We start from the raw sequence: 25,909 nt of genomic DNA on the forward strand, positions 1-25,909 counted from the left end.
ATGTTTATGCTTACACTTTGTAGTAAATCTACTACTTTTGACTATTCACCATTTACGAGTGTAAATTTACTAGAAAGTGTAGACTTACAAGTTTCCACCCCTGAAAGTGGGGTGTAAAGTGTAATTTATGAGCGTAGGCAGAGATTTCCACCACCAGAGCGTATATCTCCCTCTGGTAACGTGTAGGGAAAAGGTTTAAAGCTTATTAAAGTTTACAAAAGTGGTAAAAATACTTTTAAGGTAAATATTAATGTAAATTAATGTATTATATTTGACATATTTAATTTAATTGTCAAAAAAGATAAACAAAATGCTACAGCACACATTTTTAATTCATTAATATATTTAATAAAATAAAAATTCATTTTTAAGAGCATTATTTTAAAAAACAACCACCTAAAGTAAAATGTTTATATTTATTTCATGTATAAATATTATTAAAATTCATGTACAGATTTGTTTTCAAATCATATAAAAAATGATATTCATAAAAATTACATCTACATTGATTTTTAAATAAAAAGGTTATTAAAATAAATACAAATAAACTCAAAATAATTGTTAATGTATGTATTTTGAAACATTTAGTTAGCTGTACATATTTTTTAAGAAGTCTAAATAAATATATTATTTTAATGGTATGTTTTCCTGTGGGGTGCTTTTTTTCAAGTCCCTTCTTTCATTATTTTCATTATTTTCCATGACAGGGTGTTGCAGTGCCATTGGTACACTATTTGTGGTGGTGAACTTACTTCAGTTTTGAACTAGAGTACATTTAATACTGTTTGGGGTCATTTTTGGCTGTAGTAATTTTAGAAGTGCAATCTAGGAATTGCAATGGGTGTACTCTTTCTTTGGTGGGTGTCTGTCTCCTCTAACCCATTTTTAACCCTCTCTAAACACCTTCTTGCTTATCCCTAAACCCCTCCCATTTAGTACTACCTATTCCCCATTTTACAGCCATTCTACCTGCCCCTCAATATTTACTACTAAATACTAAACATGGCATATATGAGGATCCCCCCATAGAAAATACAGGAGAGGTGGAAATGGAGATTTCAACCTGTATATAATTGTGAATTTTATTTTGTAGCAAGTACGTAGTACTACATTCGTACCACTTTACATAATACAAAATGTGGTTTTACGTCAGGGGATTTTGGCAGCTTATATGTATGAATTCTGCAGAAGAATTGCAAAATGACATTTCAGAACAACACTGTTGAGCTTAGTTTTTTACCCGAGCTGGACTTCCGTTGAGCTGTATTGCAAATGAAGGGCTCTGCAGCAGGGCCTCCTTATGAGGCTGGCACTTGTCTTAGCCGGAGGCTGCTAGGTGGACTCACAGGCCAGTTACTGCAGTGGCTGATTCAAGCTCCCTGATCCCTTAATGGCTGCCTGGCCTGTTCTTCACTCTCGCTTCAGAGTGCGGAGCCCTGTTATTACATGGGATCCTCCTGCTCATGCAGGGATCATTTTCAGGTGAGCGGCATTGCATAAGGAGATCCCCATGGTACACTGTCCTAGACGTTGAGGTAATTCAATACTCTTTGATGTTATTATTATTCAGTGATTTGACTAGATTTTGAAGTTGAATCAGTAGTTCTCAAATCTATGATTAGTCATTGTAGCTGAAGACCTCAAAGATCAGACCACCATGTAGGAGCTGAGCAGAATATTAAAACTTTACTTCTTCTCTTTTATGGGAGCAAATTGAGGTAGATATCAGAACTCACGGACGTTGAGTCGCCAAAATGTCAGTGGTGACATCATGCCTACTTTGACCCCCGTTGACATTGCAGGATTAAATTCCTGTTCTGCACTTGTCCCCTCAGCTTTCTTCTGTTGACCATGGATGGGCTATTGAAAAGACAAAGAATGGAAACTACAGAAAGCAAAGAGGCTCACTGAGCCCTGTGTAATGTATGTTCTAGCTACTGCCTTTCTGTCATAGCCCCTGAAACCAAGGATAACATGGGCAGTGCCAAAGGTACAAAACAGCAAGGCAGAAATAGCACAGCAACCCCTGGCTGCCTCTAATTTACACCTATGCCAAGATCTAACAGTTTCATGATCAACACTTACATGTTTAGAAAGAAATTCTCCAAATACTAATACAATGTAACTTCCCCACTCTGGGGGACTGTCTACAAACCAATATTTTAATAATATCAAAATAGATCAAGACACTTTACTTGGTGATGCACAGATAATAAATATTAACTGAAACCTGATTTCCACACATCATTGTTTGTGCAGCGTATAGTGATATCAGTAAAAACAACACATCTGTTTAAGTTAGTAGCCATTTCAATGGAAAATGTGTTGCCTGTAGTTGGCTGTGCCCTACCACTCTGTGCTTTAGTAATATGTTTGTGACTGTGTGCTCCAAAATGCACCATTACCACTCTCCTGCTGAACGGGTGAGGCTCATTTGTGACACTTGTTCTTTGTGTGATGCATGCCTTTTTCAAAATCCACAGCATACCACTGGTGGCAGCACCCCCCACTAAAAATTGTTCCAGCACAACTGCTAACCGGCCATGGTGCAAAATCAAGGAAAAGATGGTAGTTTGTCTTGTCATACTTTTTTTTCAGTTTCCTTATTATCGAATTTATCGATGTACAATGTATACAGTTCATGTGTAAAGGCATAAAATATGCTATCTGTGATACAACTTGGGCCAAGTGCAAAAACACAAACCTGCATCCTGCTGTTCATATCCACCAGCATTTTTTCATATAATGAAAAATAAAATAAATCCAGAACAGGACTAAGGACAAGTCAATGAAAATGCTGTTACACTTACAGGAATCCTTGAATAGGGCTGTGTGGATACCAACTAGTTGCTTGGAGTAGGGGGCATTCACTACATTAAATGGGGCCCAAATATGATCAAATATTGCAGTTTGATCTTGTAAATGATAAATGGTCTGTTTTTGGGCACCTGTAACTGCCATATCATGGATGCAGTAATCATATGTAGGGCAGATGGATTGCTTCAACCTTCGGAAGATGCCATCTTAACCACCTCTGGTGCTGTATCAATCCAACTCTTGGTGTGTGTACTCGGGACCCGGAATGTTGATAGTGTCATGTAAGAAGATAAGTTCCGCTATGAGGAGAAGTTGGAGGTCATTCGTGGTGTTCATGGTAGGAACCACTATGGTCCAAAATTGTTGAAGGGAATGTCCTCGTCTCGGTGACCGCATCTCCAGCGGTCTGGTGTGGGGGTTGGATTGACCCGGCGCAATCTTTGGTGGGTCCAAAACCAGACATGCAATAGTGTGTAGAGTTTAAGCCTGGCCTACAAAAGACCCCTGAGATGAGTTACGAGGAGTTCCGTCCAATATGCTTCTGAGTAGACTTTATCAATTTTGGTCTGACATTTGTCCCTCCGATAGGATCGCGGAGGTTGAAAATGGTGTACATCAAACAAGACTTTTTACAACCGGGAGGCCTTCCCTGGATAGGAGGCCCATCTTTGAAAATAGTCATGGACAGCCGATTGTGGAGAATGGACTGTATAAGGGATCCATCAACAGCCGCAAACTCACACTGCCGAGGTGGAAGTGCATTCATGTGAAAAACAGAGCGGTTGCTTTAAAGCCACTCCATGTTTCACTGTATAGGTGGCAACCCACCTGCACTTTTAAGGGGGTTATAGATTCCCTTGGAGGTGGGTGCAGAGAGTAACTGCACCTGCCTGCAAGGGGATGTCTGGTGGGTCCATTCCTCCCTGCAAAGGGCTGTCATCAGTAGCTACGCTGACAGTTCACCACCTTTTAGGTGGTGCACTGTGTTTGCGCCTCCTGACAGCTTCTTTGCCTCTGCGCCCACGTCTATAATATGGAGTGGGTGCAGAGGCAAAGGGATTCCCTAGTTTGCATGGGTCCACGCCCACAGGCAAATGAGGGAGCACCTCTGGTAATAGCGCTGGTGCCTTTTGTGAGCCATCGCTATCGGTATTACAGAAGGGGCCACACAAGCATCTGCGGGCCCTTCTGTAATACGAAATTGCCCCGAGTGTGTGCAAAGTGGGTGCATATGTCCATTGTGCCCTCGGAGCACTACCATAATAAGCCTCCATGTCTAGCATGGTGTGCGGAGTTAAAGCTATGTACCTAACCATAAAGGGTATATTTGGGACATTTGTGTGCTTTGTGTTGACCTTACCCATAACATTCGGTCAACCAAATGTTTTCATGGAATTTGTACTTTTTTAGAACTAAAGTAAAATCGTGTGTGTTGTTATTGTACGAACCTACTGATTGTTAATAGAATAATTTTCAATGAACTTCGTGGGTTTCAGTATAATATTCATAGATTGTGCCTGCTTGTTCCATGTGCGTAAGAACAGAGTCTTTGGCATATAGCGCTCATGGGCATGGCCTTCAGCCTCTCTTTGCGTGCACTACATTCAGAAGTATAGGGCACAGAGGCCATGTCCATTATTCATGCTCTGTATATAAAATCAAGGGGCGCCATCTTCAGTTGTGAACTGTGAGCACCACACACAGGGCACAGAGAACAATCACAGCCTCATTTAGAGTATGGAGGAGGTGAAACCCACCATAAATTGGGGGAGTTTGTGCTCCTCCAACCTGAGGTTTTGTCTGCCTCATTTTGAGTTGGCCAAAATGCCATATTGATGGAAGCTGGTCTCAGCTAGCTGTACCATCATAAACCGTACACTGCCAACCTGTGCACTACAGGTCCATCACAAATGTACTTCAGAAGGTCCACGTGTGAAGGACAATCCTGTTGAATACGTTTTCTTTTAAACTGAGCAAATGCATGGAAGTCCTGAAGAAGTAACATTAAAATAACTTCTATGTTTGAGGAAGTACTCATAGCATGACAGGGAATTTTTGTTTTGCTTTTAAAAGGCAAATACTTGCTTTGGGAATTTCTTTTTGAAAAACAAAAAAAGTTGACTTGTTGTGGCATAAAAAACCTGGCACCTTCTCTGTAAACCTTTCTGCCTTCTGCCAAAATGATAGATGCCCAGGAGGCAGTAAGCTCCCTGCCTGGTAGGCAGGTACCTCATGGTATGGGGGGCAGTGCTCTGCCAGGGGAGGTAAGGCCATGGCCTCGACTATATGGGTGGGTCTATCGGATGAAGGATGAATGATTGCGTGAACATTTGGCATGGCCATGGCCCCGGACCACAGTGAGCTGTGCATAGGGACATAGGACTGAAAGAACATGGCTGCAGAAGCTACATACTCGGACATATCACTGAATGGCACACGTCCACAGACTATGCCCTACATCTAACATCGCATGGCAACGTCATGTCTTGTGTGCTACATTTACGGTCAGCGGACATACAAAGCATGGCCACATAAGTAGTGTACACAAATCCATCCCCTTCGCATGGTTTGCAAAGGTCCTACCCAAGGCCACGCTCTGTGCATGCATAAGTAGTGCACACAAATCCACCCCCTTCGCATGGTTTGGGAAGTTCCTACCCAAGGCCACGCTCTGTGCATGCATAAGTAGTGCACACAAATCCACCCAATTCGCATGGTTTGGGAAGGTCCTACCCACGGCCATGCTCTGTGCATGCATAAGTAGTGCACGCAAATGCATCCCCTTTGCATGGTTTGGGAAGGCCCTACCCAAGCCATGATCTGTGCATGCTACTTGTTGGGTCATAGGCACACAAAGCATAGACACAGGCTACAACCTCTATGTAGCGAACTTAGGAGAGGGCAACAATTAATGTCCTTCATGTGCTACATACAAATCTTGGGGCACAAAACACACAAAGTGTGGCTGAGCCCTTCATGCAACAGGGCACACTATGCATAGAGAATGCGCCATCACATAGCAGAGCCTGGTCTGTTTATGCTTTGGACATCAGACACGAATACAGATTCCCGGATCTGAACGACCGACTACCTGTGAAGCGCCGCGATGCCCACGTGGCTTGGTCCATTCGATATAACGATGTGTATGTTTAATAGGCAAAGGGATAAAATACAGACCCACAAGGACAATAACTGGCCTGTGCCAAACGAGTTCTGGTCCAGATGGCTAAGTCCATGAAACACCCTGCCAAGCAGGACCACTCACAAAGCTGAAGGAGGGTTTCAAGTGTAGCTCACACAACAGCATTGTGACACTGCTCGTGGCACAACAGCCAGTGTTACGCACAGCAGCTGCAGGCTGAGAAAAGCACGCCCCTCTCTCGGAAATGGCTTCTGGATGCCGCGCAAGGATGCGCATTCATTAAGGTTCAAGCTGCGTCTTGCCGGGCTCCCGGAGGGAAGCTTAAATGGTAATGCTGGAGAGGCTGCCAGATCTGACCACCTCAGCCGTCCCCTGGAAATGCTGCTCTTGTGCTTTTAACGAAAAAGACGACACAGAGCGATGGCGCCGCGAAGCAGGCGGCGCATTAACTGACACGCTCCGTTCTGCTGATCCTTGCGGCAATATTTCCTCCTCGTTTGGTAGCCCTCAAACTGTCTCGGCGTCTTCTCAGCCTCCCCCTGGGCCTGTGGCTCCAAACAGCCTCGAGAACAGAACGCCGCGATTCTCCAGTAATGGGCTAAAATTGTCTTCCTGTGGTTTACAGCCGAGGAGAGCACACGCGGGTCAGAGACGGGAGGTGTGCAAGAACGATTGGCCAAGGAGTTTATTGAACAAAAGTCAGACATCTCTTGCCCAGTGCCCGACTGGACTGGGAGATAAACCACCCGCATTTATATAGCGCTTACTACCCCTGACGAGGCATCCAAGGATATTTCAGGGAGTAGTACGCTACTCCAGAACCCAAAAGAGTTAGTGGTGGATTTATACAGGGTAATATGAGTCGGTAATTTGAGCGGTGGATGTGTGGGTCTGTTAGTTGGATTGAATAGGATAATGGATATAGGAGCGATGAGTCTAGAACGTGTTATTTGGGAGATCAGAATAGTAAGATGAGGTTTGGGATGAGTCAAAGGAGGGCTGTTAGGAATGGAGTCTTTAGCTGGCAGTCGGTTTGAACCCTGTCCAAGTAGGGACCCTCACTCTAGTCAGGATAAAGGAGATACCTGCTCAGATAACCCCTGCTCACCCCCTTAGTAGCATATCACGAGCAGTCAGGCTTATCTCAGAAGCAATGTGTAAAGCATTTGCACATAACACACAGTAACACAGTGAAAACACTACAAAAGGACACCACACCAGTTTTAGAAAAATAGCAAATATTTATCTATTTAAAACAAGACCAACTACGATAAAAATCCAACATACAGTAATAAAAATATGAATTCTGCAACATTTACTCAAAAATACAGTTCCTTGAAGTCAAGAGCTCCACCTGGGGCTATCACAGCGTCATGATCAACAAAACCAATAGTTCAGGCTGGCAGCTACGGTGTCGGGAAGACCCGCAAAAAGTACCTTGGATTTACAGGGTGTCATGATCCTCACAGTGAGCTCCGGAGAGCTGCGTTGCTGACATTGCAGTGTCGGTTCCAGAGTCGGTGCAGGAGTGGTCGGGCCCTTGAAGTCACAAGTGTTGCAGATCGAACTCCGGGCTGATGAAGTCAGGAGCGCTGGCGTGGATGGCGTCGGGACTGCGGTGCGAAGTGGGATGATGCAACGTGCGTTGCCCACAGGTCACGGTGCAAGCAGCTGTTTGAAGACGACACTGGAGTCGATGGTGCTGGCGTTGGTAGACCGGGACTGCGGTATGGGACAGGACCGTGCTTCGTGCTCCTAACGAGCGGTGTCCACAGGCCATGATGCAGGCAGCGGCGCTGGTGTCAGGTGGAACTGCTTTGTCGGAAAGGCCCAGGCTACGGTGTGAGCAGGCGATGCCAGAGTGCGGGGCCCACAGCTCGCGTGTGACCAGTAGCTCGGTGAAGTCGTCTGATGACAGTGTCGGTGAGACCAGGTCGCGGTGCGAAGTGGGGCAATGTGACTCCATGCGGCGTCAGCAGGTCATGGTGTGGCCACCGGCTTCGTTGGCGGCGTCGCAGTGGTTTCTCCTCTTCAACAGCCCAAAACACACAGTTCCCAGTGCTGCAGGCCGAGGAAACTGAAGTCTTTGGTGTCCCTGAGACTTCCAACAGGAGGCAAGCTCTACTCCAAACCCTTTACACTATTTTCAGGCAAAAGCAGCAACTGCAGGCCAGTCCAGCAAAGCAACACAGCAAGGGAACAGTACTCCTCATTCAGTTCTTCAGCTCTTCTCCTGGGCAGAGGTTCCTCTTGATTCCCGAAAGATTCTAAAAGTCTGGGGGTTTGAGTCTTCTTCTTATACCCTTTTCTGCGTTTGAAGTTGGCAAACTTCAAAGCAAAGTACCAAGTGTTTGCCAGATCCTTCCTTGTCCAGGCCAGGCCCCAGACGCACACCACCGGGTCAGAGACTGCATTGTGTGAGGGCAGGCACAGTCCTTTCAGGTATAAGTGACCACTCCTCCCTCCTCTCTAGCTCAGATGGCTCATCAGGATATGCAGGCTACACTCCCAATCCCTTTTGTGTCCCTGTCTAGAGAGGTGCAAAAGAGCCCAACTGTCAAACTGACCCAGACAGACAATCCACAAACAGGCAGAGTCACAGAATAGTTTGAGCAAGAAAATGCCTACTCTCTAAAACTGGCATTTTCAAACAGACAATTTAAAAACCAACTTCAGTAAAATAGGTATTTTTAAATTCTTAGTTCAGAAACCCTAAACTCCACATTTTTATCTGCTCTCAAAGGGAATCTGCGTTTTAAGGATATTTAAAGGCAGCACCCATGATAACCGATGAGAGAGATAGGCCTTGCACAGTGAAAACTGAATTTGGCAGTATTTCACTGTTAGGACATATAAAACACACTAGGAAATGTCCTACCTCAAACATACACTGCACCCTGCCCCTGGAGCTACCTAGGGCCTACCTTAGGGGTGCCTTAGATGTATAAAAAGGGAAGGTTTAGGCCTGGCAAGTGGGTACACTTTCCAAGTCGAATTGGAAGTTTAAACCTGCACACACAGACACTGCAGTGGCAGGTCTGAGCCATGGTTACAGGGCTGCTAATGTGGGTGGCACAAATCAGTGCTGCAGGCCCACTAGTAGCATTGGATTTACAGGCCCTGGGTGCCTCTAGTGCACTTGACTAGGGACTTAGCAGTAAATCAAATATGCCAATCATGGATAAACCAATCAACAGTACAATTTCTTTCGGTAGGACTTGCACTTTAGCACTGATTAGCAGTGGTAAAGTGCGCAGAGACAATAAACCAGCAAAAATAGACCTAAGAAAATAGGAGGCAGAAGGCAAAAAGTTTGGGGATAACCTTGCAAAAAGGGCCATTTCCAACAAGAGCTGTATTATGGTTTTCACCATCTGCCAATGGTAGCCCTACAATACACTCCCAGGGCAAATTCAACTTGTCCTAATGTGAGTAGGGGATCCCTCATATTTTTAGATCGAGCGCTCTGACATGTAATCTATGGGCTTTTACCCACACCCACCGCATGCCCATCACTTTCACTCGTTTGTGGGCTTGCCTTTCAAAATTCCTTTGTTATCATTGGTAAATGCTTTACATTTGTCCCTCCTTGGGGCAGTTTTGTTACCACCTTGCCATCGACCCTGTTACATGGATAATTGCACGTTTGCCGGTATGTTTGACTGCGAGCGAACTTCTTTTTCTTTTTGTGTCTCTCCTTCGCTCATGGCGGCTATGTCGCTTTGAATTAGCTCACATATGTCCATTGTTTTACTTTTCATTTTCAGTATATGTAACAAGAAAAGGCCAGTTAAGAATTTACAACGCTAATTGCTTTAACTCGAGCAAACGTGAGACCCATTGCATTGCAAATGCTTTTTAATATCTGTAGTGTCTACTGCTTGCCCTCGCTCATACTTCAAAGCAATAGAACGATGTTTAGAGGTTATTGATGAGAACATGGGTTAACGCTGCGATGACACTGTCAGTAGAAGGGTGTGTGATCTCTCTTAAACTTCCTTTGTATTTGGTGGGTCAGTATCCATTATATCAGGCAATACAGATTGTATATTATTGTCTGCAAGGGGGCAAAAATATACAATCAGTACCACAACTGCAATCCATATTATATGTGTTCACTCACAAATACTGAACTCTGCATTTAATCTTCAATGTAGCAAAAAATCGTACAACTACTTACAAATAATCAAGAGCACAATTCCCAAAATACTATGTGTTTATAGGTACAACTTTGGTGTGTAAACATCTGAATAGTTTGGAATAAATCACAAATCCTAATTGAAAGAATTTGGATTTGCACACTTTTGCGCATCAAATTACACTTTTGACTGCACAGGATCCCTTGGAATAGACAATTTCCCGCATCTCCAAAAATAGTGATAATGGTAAAAACAAATGGTGTTTTCACAGAATGAGCAGGAAGAACACAAATGGGAAAATAGACAATGTCTACAAAGTTGTGACTTTGTATACATTAATAAACCAATCCAGTAGTTTGTCATATCCAACATGCATACCTCAACATCAGTTCAAAAAAGGCTTGGCGGCTAAAATTGTATATTTCATTGAAGGATTCCTGAGAAAGGAATAGCTGAAATAGAGGTGGAAATTGAGCGATAATTTAGCAAGAACTGGGTCTACATAACTTCCCAATTTCCATATAAAGCACAGGAAAAAAGTGGCATCTCATCAACATATCCTCAAAACATTCCTGGACTTGAGGAGAAGCATATTAAATAAAGCATACTCAAACAGGATGCTGGAAGAAAGAAGCGTTGAGGGCATTTGATTCCCATTGGCACCCAGGGATTGGAACTGCTGTCCAAATATCACAAAAAAACACAAAAAAGCAGGGGGACTCATGATTCCAGGAAAGACCAGCTGACATTGAACACAGAACCCTGCAGGAGCCCTGGATAGAGAAAGACTGTGTCTTGAAGGCTATTTCTCAAGGCTTGAGTGTTCCTCGAGTGACAGGTAGTATTTTTTTCCAGAACCAAGAAGTGACTGGAACTTTTTCCTCCTGAGGAGGACCAGAGCAAAGTGTTGAGGCTTCCTCAAGGAGGGTGCCCCCTTGTCAATGACTATATCTAGGTTGCTCCAGAACAAGCAGTTTCAGCTGGACCTTGAAGGGAATATATCCAACCTCATGGAGCCCTGTCCAGCAATAGCTTTTAATCTTGTCCAAAAACCAATGAAAGTTGTGAAGTCTGATGATTAAACCTTGGACTAGAGCAAGGTGGCAAAAGTTACCCTAATGGCAAAGCTATTTCTTTGGCTATGAAATACTGCTTGGTCAAGCACAGAGCTTTTGGTGCCAAAACGGAAGGCTTCAATGGGTGCTCAATGACAATGCAATGAGTTTGAAGCACCCTTGTAGATTTCAGCATATTGCCTTGCTCAACGGATTACTTGATGCTTCAGAAAATAGTCTATTCTGCAGAGTAAAAACTTGTACTACTCCATCACAGAAATCATGCCTAGGTCTGGTCAACTGTAATCTGTGACTTTTGATTGGCGCTTTGTGTCTTCTTGGTAATTTTTGCCCTGGTTCTCAGGTTTTACATATCGCTTTTTTCGTTGTTTTGGTATCTTTTTTGTATGATAAAATAGGTTTGGCTATTTTATTGTGTTGTTTCTTAACTTTAAAATTGTAAGGTACTTCTTGCACTTAAGATGCATTTCTCATAGGAATTGCCTGTTGCTGGTGCAATTGATACCAGGGGTTGAACACAGTTTCTGTTAGAAGTGTGTTGTAACCTAACTCAATTGGGTTTATGAAGTTTGTAGGGGACACATCCTTCAAAAACTCATTTTATGACTGTGTGGCAGATTTATCTTTGTAAAGTACTAAAGTACTAACAGGTACACCTGTTGTGAGAGAGGTTCAAGCTGGTCATCTCCACTTAACCACTGAGTTTGGGTTTTGTGAGGGAGGTGGTACAAGCTATCCCTTTTGCAGCCTGCAGTTTGCAATTCTGTTCCACCCAAAATAGTAATTATCATAGCCAAACCACTAGCTATCTGCACTATTGTGTGCTGAAAAGCAATTTGAGCAGTACAATAATCAAAGGATAAATCTAATGTAATTTGGAGAATGTCGTATTATGCTTGTTACGCAAAATTCCCAAAATGACTCCATTATGCCACTATACATATTGACGCGCCATTCACAGTATAAATTTACAGCTAACATGCAATACACACAGGAAAAACAGGACACAAGCAGCTGTTGTTCGCAGTGATTGTTTCATTGTATCCTCATGTCAAAATTGGCGTAAGGGTGCATTTCACATTAAAATATGGTACCAAGGGCATATTTATACTCCGTGTGCGCAGAATGCGCGTCAAAAAGTTTGACGCACATTCAGCGCAAACTATGCCCCGTATTTAAACTTTGACGCCCGAGCCCGCGGATGACAAAATTCCGCCGTGTGAGTCATTTTTTGGATGCGGCAACCCGCCTTGCGTTAATCATATACAAGGTAGGCGTTCCCGTCCAAAAAATTACTTAAACGGCGTGTGTCGTATTTATGCTTTCGGGCAAAAATGACACATGGCCGGGAGGTGGAGCTGGAAAATGACGCACAGCCTGATTTGCGTCAATATTTAACGCCTGGGTCAAGGCAGGGGTTAAAATGGGGCAAACACACCTATATTTAATCAGAACACACAGAAGCGACAGCAGAGCAGCAGAGCAGCAAAAGGGAGACATGGAGGTGTTCTCATCCAGCGTGTACGCAGACGCAGAGCCCAGCAGCAACAACAGCAGCTACCACAACACCAGCAGGGACCCCAAAGGCAGCGCAGAAGGCAGGACAGGATATTCCACCCCAGAACAACCCTTCATGGCCTCAGGGAACATGACATCATCCATAGGTACAGGTTGAAGTGGCAGGCCATTCAGCAGCTGCTGCGAAACATAGAGCCACAGTTGGCACCCACCTTGCTGACACCCCGCACCATCCCAACAGAAACCAAGCTGCTTGCCGTACTTCACATGCTGGCAAGTGGCTCTTTCCAAACAACTGGTGCCCTGGTTGCCGGAATATCACAGCTGTCATTTTTTGCCTTTTTGCCCAAAGTACTGGATGCCATCATTGGACTCACACCCGCCACATCTGCTTCCCTAACACACTGCAGAAGCAGCAGGAAACAAAACAGGGGTTTTACCTCACTAGTGGCTTCCCACACATCCTTGGTGCAATCGACTGCCCACATGTATGCCTTGTGCCACCTGCTGCAACTGAACACCTCTACCGCAACAGGAAGCACACACATTCCATCAATGTGCAGGCCATTGTCGATCACCAAGGATTGATCACCAACATTGTGGCTAAATATCCTGGGAGTGTCCATGACTCATTCATCTTCCATCACAGCACCATCAATGAACACTTCCAGGATGGACGGTATGGCAATGGACTACTTGTTGGTAAGTACAAAAACCTACTTATATACACACTGCACAGCAACCCTCTAGGACACACAACACATACACCACAACAGCAACATGTTGACAGGATCACACTGAGATTGTGACATCGCTAGCCATGTTTCTTAGGTCACCATTGAACCTGTCACACATCTGAAATTAGTGCACAGCCTAATGTTAAGACGTCAATGATCACAACGTTTGGAGTGTGTTGCCTAAATGTCACCTTGCAAATTGTAAGCGTCTCAATTATGTTTACATTAATCCATTGCATAAGTCTAAAGGTACGGGATGTCCAGGGTACATTGATATGAATGTGTTAACAACACTGTCAATTTTAACCTGTGTATGGAACTATCATCTCACCCCCAGTGAAGACACAGGGACACCTGTATCACAAGTCACAATGCTAGGGAGGGCACACTGTACTGCAAATCCCAAAACATACTGCTGGCAACTGGTCAGCAGCCAAACACTCGTCCAGCCAAGGAAACAACACAATGTAGATGGTACATCCCACAAGCCTAGGATGCGACACAATAACACAAAAGAGTCACAGACAACACAAGACAACTACTGCCATGCAAGGTGATTTCAATGGGGCTAGCTACATCAACATGATCCCATTCATTTTCTCTTGCAGCTGATCAGGGGTATGGCATCCAGCCATGGATAATGACACCTATTGGCAACCCGAGTCCTGCAGCAGAGCGTGCCTAAAATGACGCACATAGGAGGACACGCACCATAGTCGAGAGGATCTTCGGCATCCTCAAGTCGAGATTTCGGTGCCTCGACATCACTGGTGGTAGCCTCCTATATTCCCCTGAAATGGTCTGTAAGATCATTCTAACATGTGCCATTCTGCACAACATTTGCATAAGAAGGAACATTCCCCTTCTGGAACCAGAGCCACACGTGCCTGAAGAGGAGGAAGAGGAGGATGGTGGCCTGCAACATGAGGGGGAACAACAAAACACGGCCGCTGGTTTGCGTAGGCGGCAACAGATCGTGAACAATTTCTTTTAAATATAATCACCATCACCACTTTATGAACTAATTTAAATAAACACCTATAATAATCACCATATCATGGTTTGGCTATTCATTTTTGCACACCTTTATCTCTAACTATCAGAATAAGAGTGTTGCCTCATGGAGCATTGCTGATATACCGATTATGACACTGAAAATCCCAGAGCAAATGTGATGTGTATCATACAACAGTCACATACACAAACACTGTAAATTACATACATCCTGTACATTTCACCTTTGAAGGACAGTAGCAGAGGACCACACCTATTTCACACATACATGTTGGAAACATGGTTCATCGCAGCATGTGGCTCACAACTAAGACACCATCACTCAATAAGGGGAAAACAAGCCCCATACATGAGGCAGTTGAAGTGCTTTTGCATCAGTAACAGGAATGTATGACCAGACCCTAGACAGCAGTAAGTCCAACTGCATCCAATCTTTGCAAGGACTATCTGTGACTAGAGTTCCACATAAGCAGAACATAGACAGCACAAGTGCCACACATATGAGCAGCATTGCGCACATGACATTCCATGTACATGTCAGCCCATTTCCTGACTCCTGACACACCCATGCACCTGGTCCCAACCCACCTGTCTGAAGAGGTCCTTGGAATAGTAAGATGTGTACCCCGATATTCCCTCCTCTACACACACAGACTGACAATAGCAATCCAGTGCGCTACACCCTTTCCTATGGTATACCATTGTCATAGTACATCTGACTGCATGGACATCAGGTCAATTAATACACTGGCTTCTAGTTTCTAAGCCCTGTTAGCACCTGTAGATTATTTCCCGTGTGAAAACGTGTTGGCCATTAGAATGCAAATCTCACCTACAGGACTTTTGATAAACTGATGCAGCCCACATCTGGGATCACCTCCATGCACACCACCCATTTGAACATGCACTGCCCCTGCTGATGCCTGGAACAGCATAGGAGTTGTAATTTTGTCAAATACACAGTTAAGCATTGCTAGTAATGAAGCCGTGTAACACAGCCCTTGGGTTCATGTGTCACCTTCAAAAACACAGGACATACACAGTTTTACATGTCAACTGTCTAGTTCGTCCTCCAAACAGTCTTAGTCAGACCACTGATTATGTAACTTGTGAAATTGCTGGATCCTGATTCACCCTGCATCCTGTCAGCCTGACTGGCATCTGTCTGTGCGTCACCCTAAAGTTTCCCTGTGGCTACATATGTACCACACTTGCTTTACCAAACCTCTCATTCCTCAGAGGGTATTTGGTCATGTGCTTCATCAATGCATACCCAAATACATTGTATAGCATCATCTGCCTTTTAATTGTACCATATGAGCTAAATCCTCTGTGAATACAAAAATTCATGGCCCATTCCATGTCTGGGTCTCATTTATGCATGAACGACAAAGTGGTACAGTGTCTCAGGGCCGTATGCAGGGATTGGGTACGGCCCTTCGGCAGAACCAGCAACCTCTGATAATGTCCATGAAAAGTCCACACATGTCAGGACCCTGACAGTTCACACACAGAATTACATTGCTCACAACATATTGATGGGCCGTGTGTGGTGATTAGCTGCGAGAATAATCAGCACAGAGGCTATGATGTTCCCAGATGCAGCGGGAATTGCAGAGGCCAACCTGTGTACAAATGTTGTAATGACTCCTGCCGGAACATGACACCTGAGACATTATCTCACTCAGCACACCAAGGTTGCCCTGTTGACAGTCTCATTACACGTCTTCAGTGACAGGGTGGGACCATCCCCATTTAGGTTCTCATGTCCTCATCCACTTTACTCACATTGATCAACAAAGGATACTCAGTAGATACAGGAATAGCTGCCACTGAATCATGATGAGACCTGGAACTAACTGTGACAACATACACCCCTAAAATATACAGGATCAACACTGGGCCACACACATGAACAAGACACCTCTGTGCAATTGATCACTGGAAATATGTGGACACGTGCTGCCTCGTCTGCTGGTCCACCACAGCCACTGGAGAGTTGTGGCTCAGAAATATGACCTCAACTGTGGCGTCATCATACATTTGTGGTTCACCTTTGCCTGTCTGGGCCAACTACATGGTACCCACTTCCTCAATGCATGTGTCTGACTCACTGTGGGATTCACTAACAAGTGCCTAGGAAGCTGTTACCAAAAATCTAGGACAAAGGATGGTGAAATTGTGGACCATTGACATGAACGAGCGTCTGCCATCTATCTGGTGCATGCTTTGTCATTTGTGGTGTCTATGTTACCCAAAATCTTGGAAGTGCACATAACGGATGTTGCTACAAGTATGACTAACACATGTCCTCTCTCATTTCCACAATGACTTGCATCTAAGGTATGGACACATTAACTTTACATTCATACAAGCATATGTTCAATAATGCATCTTGTGATGCACACACACTCGGTCAACAACTACATTAGTTGCCACTGCACACACATTGAGCCATAGGCATTGAGGAATTGTACTTATGTGCATCACCTTGCTATCCTCTCCTGATGCCAAACATGCCCAAATTGTGCAATACATATGTGTAGGCCACACATATGGCCATCTAGTGCGTCAGCCAACCGTCAAAATCCTGTTAATGAAGTAGAAGGTCATGGTCCGCTGCAGTATGATGTCTCACATGTGAACATACACCATCAACACCATAGTGGGTGCAATCAGCCTATCTCTGATGTATCCCAAATGTAACATAACATAAAAACTGAAAAAATGCCCCAAACAAGTTCATGCACTGAATTTTTTTTGATGTTGCTAGCGTTATGCGTCATTTTTTCCCACCAATACAGATTCTGCGTCATATTTTTTGACGCACAGGAGTGAAAATTAGGCCGCATCCAAATAATTGTGCAGACTATTTACTATTATTTGGATGCGGCCTAATTTTCACTCCTGTGCGTTGAAAAATATGACGCACAAACTGTATGCATGAAAAAATATGACGCATAACGCGAAACACGGCGCCCATTTTATGCAGGAAGTGATGTAATAGGATATCCTGTTTACAGATTATGTACAGTGGGAATACTTTCACTTTCACTTTGCAGTCTGTGAATCCTCTAGACTGTGTGGCTGTTTTCAAAGTGTTGTCCAGTGATTTTGTGCTTTTGTGTCCTGTGTGCTATCTCAATTGCCTTTTTGTGAAATAAATATTGTTGTTGTATAGTGTCCTAGTGTGTTTTGTTTACTTTTGTCCAGTATTCTAGTGTTTTTGTTGTTTGTGGGAGTCTGTTGTGGGTAGTGCTAGTTTGGGGATAGTTGGGCTCTTTTAGTGGTTAAGTTTACTTTTCTTCTATTTTTGTAACCCTACTTTCCCCTTTTCCTCTTTCTACTTCTTTATCCCCTATTCCCCTTTTCATTACTGAGATGTCTGGTAGGCCACGTCTTGGCAGGATGGGTGAGGAGGAGTTGGGGGGCTTTATATGGCTTGTGTGCCATTTCCTACCACTCATGTTCGAGGCAGGGTGATACAGGGGTATCACACTGAGGCGCGCAGAATCCGGTGGGGAAAGGTGCTGCATCACCTGCAGCGTGTGTATGCCAGCCAGAGGAGTGACCACCAGCTGAAGCACCGGTGGGCTGACCTCATCACCAGGGAGCAAGATCTGCTGGACCACCTGGGAATAGTGATTGGTGGCCCTGTTGGTGAGTACTTATCATGTAAATGTGCACAATTAAATGCTCTGTAGTGACATCAGATGAGTTGTACAATATCTGCCAGCTAAGTTGCTGACTGTGTGTAATGCTGGGGAAACATACAGGGTAATTGATGCACTATGTGAAGGATCACAATTGCTAGTTTTCATGAAGCATGTGCTCTGCAAACTTACAGGATACTTTTCCGTTAAGTAAATTGGTGCCTCCTTTATGTCAGACAACCAAACAAAATAGAAGCCAATCATGTCTATATAGGTCACATTTGCCAGAGAAGTAAAGATGTACTAAAATATTGTCTAACTTTGTTGACGCAATAGCTAGACTGACTTTAGAAACACTAGATGATGCAGAAAATGAGTGCTGGCTAAACGTCAATTGATGATGGCAAAGTGGCCCAGACATATGTCTCATGTGAGTCTGGTGAGTGTGGAAGGAAAGTGTTCATGGAAGTTCTATGAATGTTAAGAAATATTGTGGTCCTTCATCTTTTTGGATACATGTCAGATATGGATTTGAAAAAATCGTGAAAAGGTGTGAGGTGCCCTCAGCTAACATCTTAGACTGGTATTTGGAGTTAGTTGTCCCACATTCCAATTAGGGATGGCAGTCCAAAGGTATGCACATGGGTTCACATCTCCATGGTTGGTGCAAATCACCATTGCTGGCCCACATCAAATGAAGAAACTGTAACAACAGGAGGGCTTACAAAAGTTCCTGCCCCTCTGTACATTGTACCTATGTGTAATGGCCACATGGGCTGTTTGACTGGTAATGCAGTCCTCACGTAACCAGGCTTTGTATGTCTCTCTTGGATCAATCAATCAATCAAATTATTTGTAAAGCGGGGTGGGGGAGGGTGCTGCTACTGCTCGAAGAGCGAAGTCTTGAGTAGTTTTCTGAAGGAAAGAAGGTCCTGGGTCTGTCGTAGATCCGTCAGGAGGGTGTTCCAGGTCTTGGCGGCGAGGTACGAGAATGATCTGCCGCTGGAAGATTTGCGTTGGATGCGGGGGACGGAGGCGAGGGCGAGGACGAGGTTAGCAGAGCGGAGATGCCGGTTGGGGGTGTAGAAGCTGAGTTTGTTGTTCAGGTATGATGGTCCGGTGTTGTGGAGTGCCTTGTGTGCGTGGGTGAGGAACTTGAAGGTGATCCTCTTGTTGACGGGGAGCCAGTGAAGGTCTTTTAGGTGGGGGGTGATGTGGCAGTGGCGAGGGATGTTGAGGATGAGTCGGGCGGAGGTGTTTTGGATGCGTTGGAGGAGTTTGGATGAGATACCGGTGTAGAGGGCGTTGCCGTAGTCGAGTCTGCTGCTGATGAGGGCCTGGGTTACTGTTTTTCTTGTTTCTGTTGGGATCCATTTGTAAATTCTGCGAACCATGCGGAGGGTGTTGTAGCAGGAGGAGGAGATGACGCTGACCAACTTTGACATGGAAAGTGAGGCGTCGAGGGTGAAGCCGAGGTTTCGTGCGCTGTCGGTGGGTGTCGGTGGGGGACCAAGCGTGGACGGCCACCATGAGTTGTCCCAGGCGGAGGGGGTGCGCCCAAGGATGAGGACCTCTGTTTTGTCCGAGTTCAGTTTTAGCCGGCTGTCTCTCATCCAGTTGGCAATGGCTTTTAGTCCCTCGTGGAGGTTGATTTTTGGCGGTGTGCGGGTCCTTGGTGAGGGAGAGGATGAGTTGGGTGTCGTCGGCGTAGGAGATGATGTTGAGGTTGTGCTGACGGGCCACTTGTGCGAGGTGGGCCATGTAAATGTTGAACAGCGTCGGGCTGAGGGATGAGCCCTGGGGTACGCCGCAGATGATGTTGAAGGCGTTGGATTGGTACGGGGGGAGGCGGACTCTTTGGGTTCTGCCAGCGAGGAAGGATGCGGTCCATTCGAGGGCCTGGTCCTGGATTCCTGCTGCATGGAGGCGGGATTTTAGGGTGTGGTGACATACGGTGTCAAAGGCGGCTGATAGGTCTAGGAGGATGAGGGCTGATGTTTCTCCATTGTCGAGGTGGCTTCTGATGTCGTCTGTGGCGGCGAGGAGGGCGGTTTCGGTGCTGTGATTGCGTCTGAAGCCGGACTGGGAGGGGTCGAGGATGTTGTTGTCTTCGAGGTACCGAGTGAGCTGAGTGTTGACGACTTTCTCAATGACCTTCGCCGGGAACGGGAGCAGAGAGATGGGCCGGACGTTTTTCAGGTCCTTGGGGTCCGCCTTTGGTTTCTTGAGAAGAGCGTTGATTTCTGTGTGTTTCCAGCTGTCCGGGAATCTTACAGTTTCGAAGAAGATGTTGATGGCTTTCCGTAGGTGTGGTGCGATGGCATTGTCTTCTTTGTTGAAGATGTGGTGTGGGAAGGGGTCTGATGGTGATCCGGAGTGGATGGAGTTCATGGTCTTGCGGGTTTTGTCGTCGCTGATGTTGGTCCAGGAGGACAGTCGGCTGGAGCGGGTGGAGTTCGTGGTAGGTGGGGTAGGAGCGTCTGGAGTGTGAGGGGAGTTGAAGCTGTCGTGGATGCCCATGATTTTTCAGTGGAAGGCGGTTGCTAGGGCGTCGCATAGTTCTTGGGAGGGGGTGATGTAGTTGACGGTGGCGTTTGGGTTGGAGAGTTATTTTACGATGCTGAAAAGTTCTTTGCAGTCGTGGGCGTTGTTTTCTAGGTGGGTTTTGAAGGAGGTTCTTTTTGCTAGCCTGATGAGTTGGTGGTGTTTGCGTGTGGTATCCTTGAGTGCCGTGTGGTTGTCTGGAGTACGTTCGAGTAACCATATTTGCTTGAGTTTTCGGCAGTGGCGTTTGGAGGCTTGGAGGTCATCGGTGAACCAGGTGGTTTTTTTGTTGATGTGGTTGTTGGAGGGTTTTCTGAGTGGAGCAAGGCGGTCGGCGCAGTCGGTGATCCATAGCTTGAGGTTGTGTGCTGCAATGTCAGGGTCGGAGGGGTTGACGGCCGGTTTCTTGGCTAGGGCGTTGGTTAGTTGAATTTCGGTGACTTTGCCCCATCGGCGGTGTGGTGGTTGTTCGGTGAGGTGGTGTTCTGTCTGTTTCTTGAAGGTGAAGTGGATGCAGTGGTGGTCGGTCCAGTAGAGTTCGGTGGTATGGTTGAAGGTGACGTGGTTGCTTGTGGAGAAGATGGGGTCAAGGGTGTGACCGGCTGTGTGGGTGGGTGTGTTGACGAGCTGTGTGAAGCCGAGGTTGGCGAGGTTTTCGGTCAGGGTGACGGAGTTGGTGTCATTGTTGTTTTCGAGGTGAAAGTTCAGGTCCCCGAGGAGGATGTAGTCCATGGAGGTGAGTGCGTGGGTGCGGGCCAGGTCGGTGATGGCGTTGCTGAAAGGTGCCCTGGGTCCTGGGGGTCTATAGATGAGTGTTCCTCTGAGCGTGGTGTTGGGGTCGATGCGGACTTGGAAGTGAAGGAGTTCGGCGGCGCTGAAGGAGTCGTCCAGGTTGGTTTTGACTTCGAGGGTGGCTTTGTGGACGATGGCTATGCCTCCTCCGGTTCTGTTGGTGCGGTCTAGGCGCGCGACTTTGTATCCGTTCGGGATGGCTATGGCGGGTGCTGAGGAGTCGTTCCACCAAGTTTCGGTTAGAAAGGCCACGTCCGGGGAGGTGGAGTCGAGTAGGTCCCAGACTTCGATGGCGTGCTTGCGTGCTGAGCAGGTGTTGAGGAGTATGCACGGACGTGGTTGGTCTTGATCCTAGGAGGTATGTGGGCTCTGTTGCAGGTGAAGCTGCTGTTGTGGCAGGAGAAGGGTCCGTGCGTGCTCTTTGGAGAGGCCTGGAAGCAGGTGGTGTCTCTGCTGGTGTTGAGTGCGCGGAGGGTGTCGGCGTTGAAGTGAATGCTGGCGGGGTTGCTGTTGCTTGGGCTAGGGGTTCTGGCGCTGGGTGCGGTCCAGGCGCGGACGGGCGCAGACGGGTTTGCCTTTGGCGCGCCCGCGCCGTGGCTGCCATAAGAGGAGGGGAGGGTGGGAGTGGCAGCTGGGAGGCAGGAGGTCCTGACGAATGAGAGGGCAGGGGGGTGGGGCCGCAGGGGACGGAGCGGCGGGAAAAAGGAATGTGCCGCAGGGGACGCAGCGGCGGGAAAAAGGAAAAAGGCAGCAGCAAGGAACGGTGAGAAGGAGGGGGGAGGTGTGAGGGGACGCAGGGGACGCAGCGGCGGGAAAAAGGAAAAAAAAAGGCAGCAGCAAGGAAACGGGATGGAGCGCGGAAGGCGAAGCGGGGAGCGACCTGCCTGCAGTAGCAGGGTCAAAGGTTGCTCCCTGTTACCGCGCTACGGCTGCCAGAAGAGGAGGGGAGGGTGGGAGTGGCAGCTGGGAGGCGGGAGGTCCTGGCGAATGAGAGGGCAGGGGGGTGGGGACGCAGGAGACGCAGCGGCGGGAAAAAGGAAAAAGGCAGCAGCAAGGAACGGTGAGAAGGAGGGGGGAGGCAGGAGGGGACGCAGGGGATGCAGCGGTGGGAAAAAGGAAAAAGGCAGCAGCAAGGAACGGTGAGAAGGAGGGGGGAGACGAGAGGGGACGCAGGGGATGCAGCAGCGGGAAAAAGGAAAAAGGCAGCAGCAAGGAACGGTGAGAAGGATGGGGGGAGGTGGGAGGGGCCGCAGGGGACGCAGTGGCGGGAAAAGGGGAGAAAAAAAGGCAGCAGCAAGGAAACGGGATGGGGCACAGAAGGCGGAGCGGGAAGCGATCTGCCTGCAGTCGCAGGGTCAAAGGTTGCTCCCTGTAACCGCGCCGCGGCTGCCATAAGAGGAGGGGAGGGTGGGAGTGGCAGCTGGTAGGCGGGAGGTCCTGGCGAATGAGAGGGCAGGGAGGTGGGGCCGCAGGGGACGAAGCGGCGGGAAAAAGGAAAAAGGCAGCAGCAAGGAACAGTGAGAAGGAGGGGGGAGGCGGGAGGGGCCGCAGGGGACGCAGCGGCGGGAAAAGGGAAAAAAAAAGGCAGCAGCAAGGAAACAGGATGGGGCACAGAAGGCGGAGCGGGGAGCGATCTGCCTGCAGTCGCAGGGTCAAAGGTTGCTCCCTGTAACCGCGCCGCGGCTGCCATAAGAGGAGGGGAGGGTGGGAGTGGCAGCTGGTAGGTGGGAGGTCCTGGCGAATGAGAGGGCAGGGAGGTGGGGCCGCAGGGGACGCAGCGGCGGGAAAAAGGAAAAAGGAAAAAGGCAGCAGCAAGGAACGGTGAGAAGGAGGGGGGAGGCGGGAGGGGCCGCAGGGGACGCAGCGGCGGGAAAAAGGAAAAAGGCTGCAGCAAGTAACGGAGAGAAGGAGAGGGGAGGCAGGAGGGGCCGCAGGGGACGCAGCGGCGGGAAAAAGGAAAAAGGCAGCAGCAAGGAACGGTGAGAAGGAGGGGGGAGACGGGAGGGGCCGCAGGGGATGCAGCGGCGGGAAAAAGGAAAAAGGCATCAGCAAGGAACGGTGAGAAGGAGGGGGAGGTGGGAGGGGCTGCAGGGGACGCAGCGGCGGGAAAAAGGAAAAAAAAGGCAGCAGCAAGGAAACGGGATGGGGCGCAGAAGGCGGAGCGGGGAGCGACCTGCCTGCAGTAGCAGGGTCAAAGGTTGCTCCCTGTTACCGCGCCGCGGCTGCCATAAGAGGAGGGGAGGGTGGGAGTGGCAGCTGGGAGGCGGGAGGTCCTGGCGAATGAGAGGGCAGGGGGGTGGGGCCGCAGGGGATGCAGCGGCGGGAAAAAGGAAAAAGGCAGCAGCAAGGAACGGTGAGAAGGAGGGGGGAGGCGGGAGGGGACGCAGCGGCGGGAAAATTGGAAAAAAGCAGCAGCAAGGAACGGAGAGAAGGAGGGGGGAGGCAGGAGGGGACGCAGGGGATGCAGCGGTGGGAAAAAGGAAAAAAAAGGCAGCAGCAAGGAAACGTGAAGGGGCGCGGAGCGGGGAGAGACCTGCCTGCAGTAGCAGGGTCAAAGCTTGCTCCTTGTTACCGCGCCGCGGCTGCCATAAGATGAGGGGAGGGTGGGTGTGGCAGCTGGGAGGTGGGAGGTCCTGGCGAATGAGAGGGCAGGGGGGTGGGGCCGCAGGGGACGCTGCGGCGGGAAAAAGGAAAAAGGCAGCATCAAGGAACGGTGAGATGGAGGGGGAGGTGGGACAGGCCGCAGGGGACGCAGTGGCGGGAAAAAGGAAAAAAAAGGCAGCAGCAAGTAAACGGGATGGGGCGCAGGAGGCGGAGCGGGGAGCGACCGGCCTGCAGTAGCAGGGTCAAAGGTTGTTCCCTGTTACCACGCCGCGGCTGCCATAAGAGGATGGGAGGGTGGGAGTGGCAGCTGTGAGGCGGGAGGTCCTGGCGAATGAGAGGGCAGGGGGGGGGGGACGCAGGAGACGCAGCGGCGGGAAAAAGGCAGCAGCAAGGAACGGTGAGAAGGAGGGGGGAGGTGGGAGGGGCCGCAGGGGACGCAGCGGCGGGAAAAAGGAAAAAGGCAGCAGCAAGGAACGGAGAGAAGGAGGGGGGAGGCGGGAGGGGACGCAGGGGACGCAGCGGCGGGAAAAAGGAAAAAAAAGGCAGCAGCAAGGAAACGGGATGGGGCGCGGAGCGGGGAGCGACCTGCCTGCAGTAGCAGGGTCAAAGGTTACTCCCTGTTACCGCCGCGGCTGCCATAAGAGGAGGGGAGGGTGGGTGTGGCAGCTGGGAGGCGGGAGGTCCTGGCGAATGAGAGGGCAGGGGGGTGGGGCCGCAGGGGACGCTGCGGCGGGAAAAAGGAAAAAGGCAGCATCAAGGAACGGTGAGATGGAGGGGGAGGTGGGACGGGCCGCAGGGGACGCAGCGGCGGGAAAAAGGAAAAAAAGGCAGCAGCAAGTAAACGGGATGGGGCGCAGGAGGCGGAGCGGGGAGCGACCGGCCTGCAGTAGCAGGGTCAAAGGTTGTTCCCTGTTACCACGCCGCGGCTGCCATAAGAGGATGGGAGGGTGGGAGTGGCAGCTGTGAGGCGGGAGGTCCTGGCGAATGAGAGGGCAGGGGGGTGGGGACGCAGGAGACGCAGCGGCGGGAAAAAGGAAAAAGGCAGCAGCATGGAACGGTGAGAAGGAGGGGGGAGGTGGGAGGGGCCGCAGGGGACGCAGCGGCGGGAAAAAGGAAAAAGGCAGCAGCAAGGAACGGAGAGAAGGAGGGGGGAGGCGGGAGGGGACGCAGGGGACGCAGCGGCGGGAAAAAGGAAAAAAAAGGCAGCAGCAAGGAAACGGGATGGGGCGCGGAGCGGGGAGCGACCTGCCTGCAGTAGCAGGGTCAAAGGTTACTCCCTGTTACCGCCGCGGCTGCCATAAGAGGAGGGGAGGGTGGGTGTGGCAGCTGGGAGGCGGGAGGTCCTGGCGAATGAGAGGGCAGGGGGGTGGGGCCGCAGGGGACGCAGCGGTAGGAAAAAGGAAAAAGGCAGCAGCAAGGAACAGAGAGAAGGAGGGGGAAGGTGGGAGTGGCCGCAGGAGACGCAGCGGCGGGGAAAAAGGGAAAAAAAGGCAGCAGCAAGGAACGTGATGGAGCGCGTAAGGCGGAGTGGGGAGCGACCTGTCATGGATGTACATGTTGAGACAATTACACTCCATTATTATTTCTGATCACTAATGACAGAGCATGTTTGCCAACACATGATAGTTAGGGCCACGGCATGTGTGCAGATATGTGTGTAACTGTCACAGGAGACCCATGTTATGTACATGTTGGCCGTGATATATCAGATGCAGTATCATCATGTCTGAATGGCTGTCATTTCCTTATTCAGCTTACACATTGTATATGTCTTTGAAATTGTTGGGCAGTGCACAGATTTTGAGCACATTTCTTCCTTCCATGACTTACAGGTGGACCGGCACCCTGCACTGTGGGAGAGGTGGCTACATTT

This window comes from Pleurodeles waltl, chromosome 6 (genome assembly GCF_031143425.1).
Source record: "Pleurodeles waltl isolate 20211129_DDA chromosome 6, aPleWal1.hap1.20221129, whole genome shotgun sequence".
NCBI classification, from domain to species: Eukaryota; Metazoa; Chordata; class Amphibia; order Caudata; family Salamandridae; genus Pleurodeles; species Pleurodeles waltl.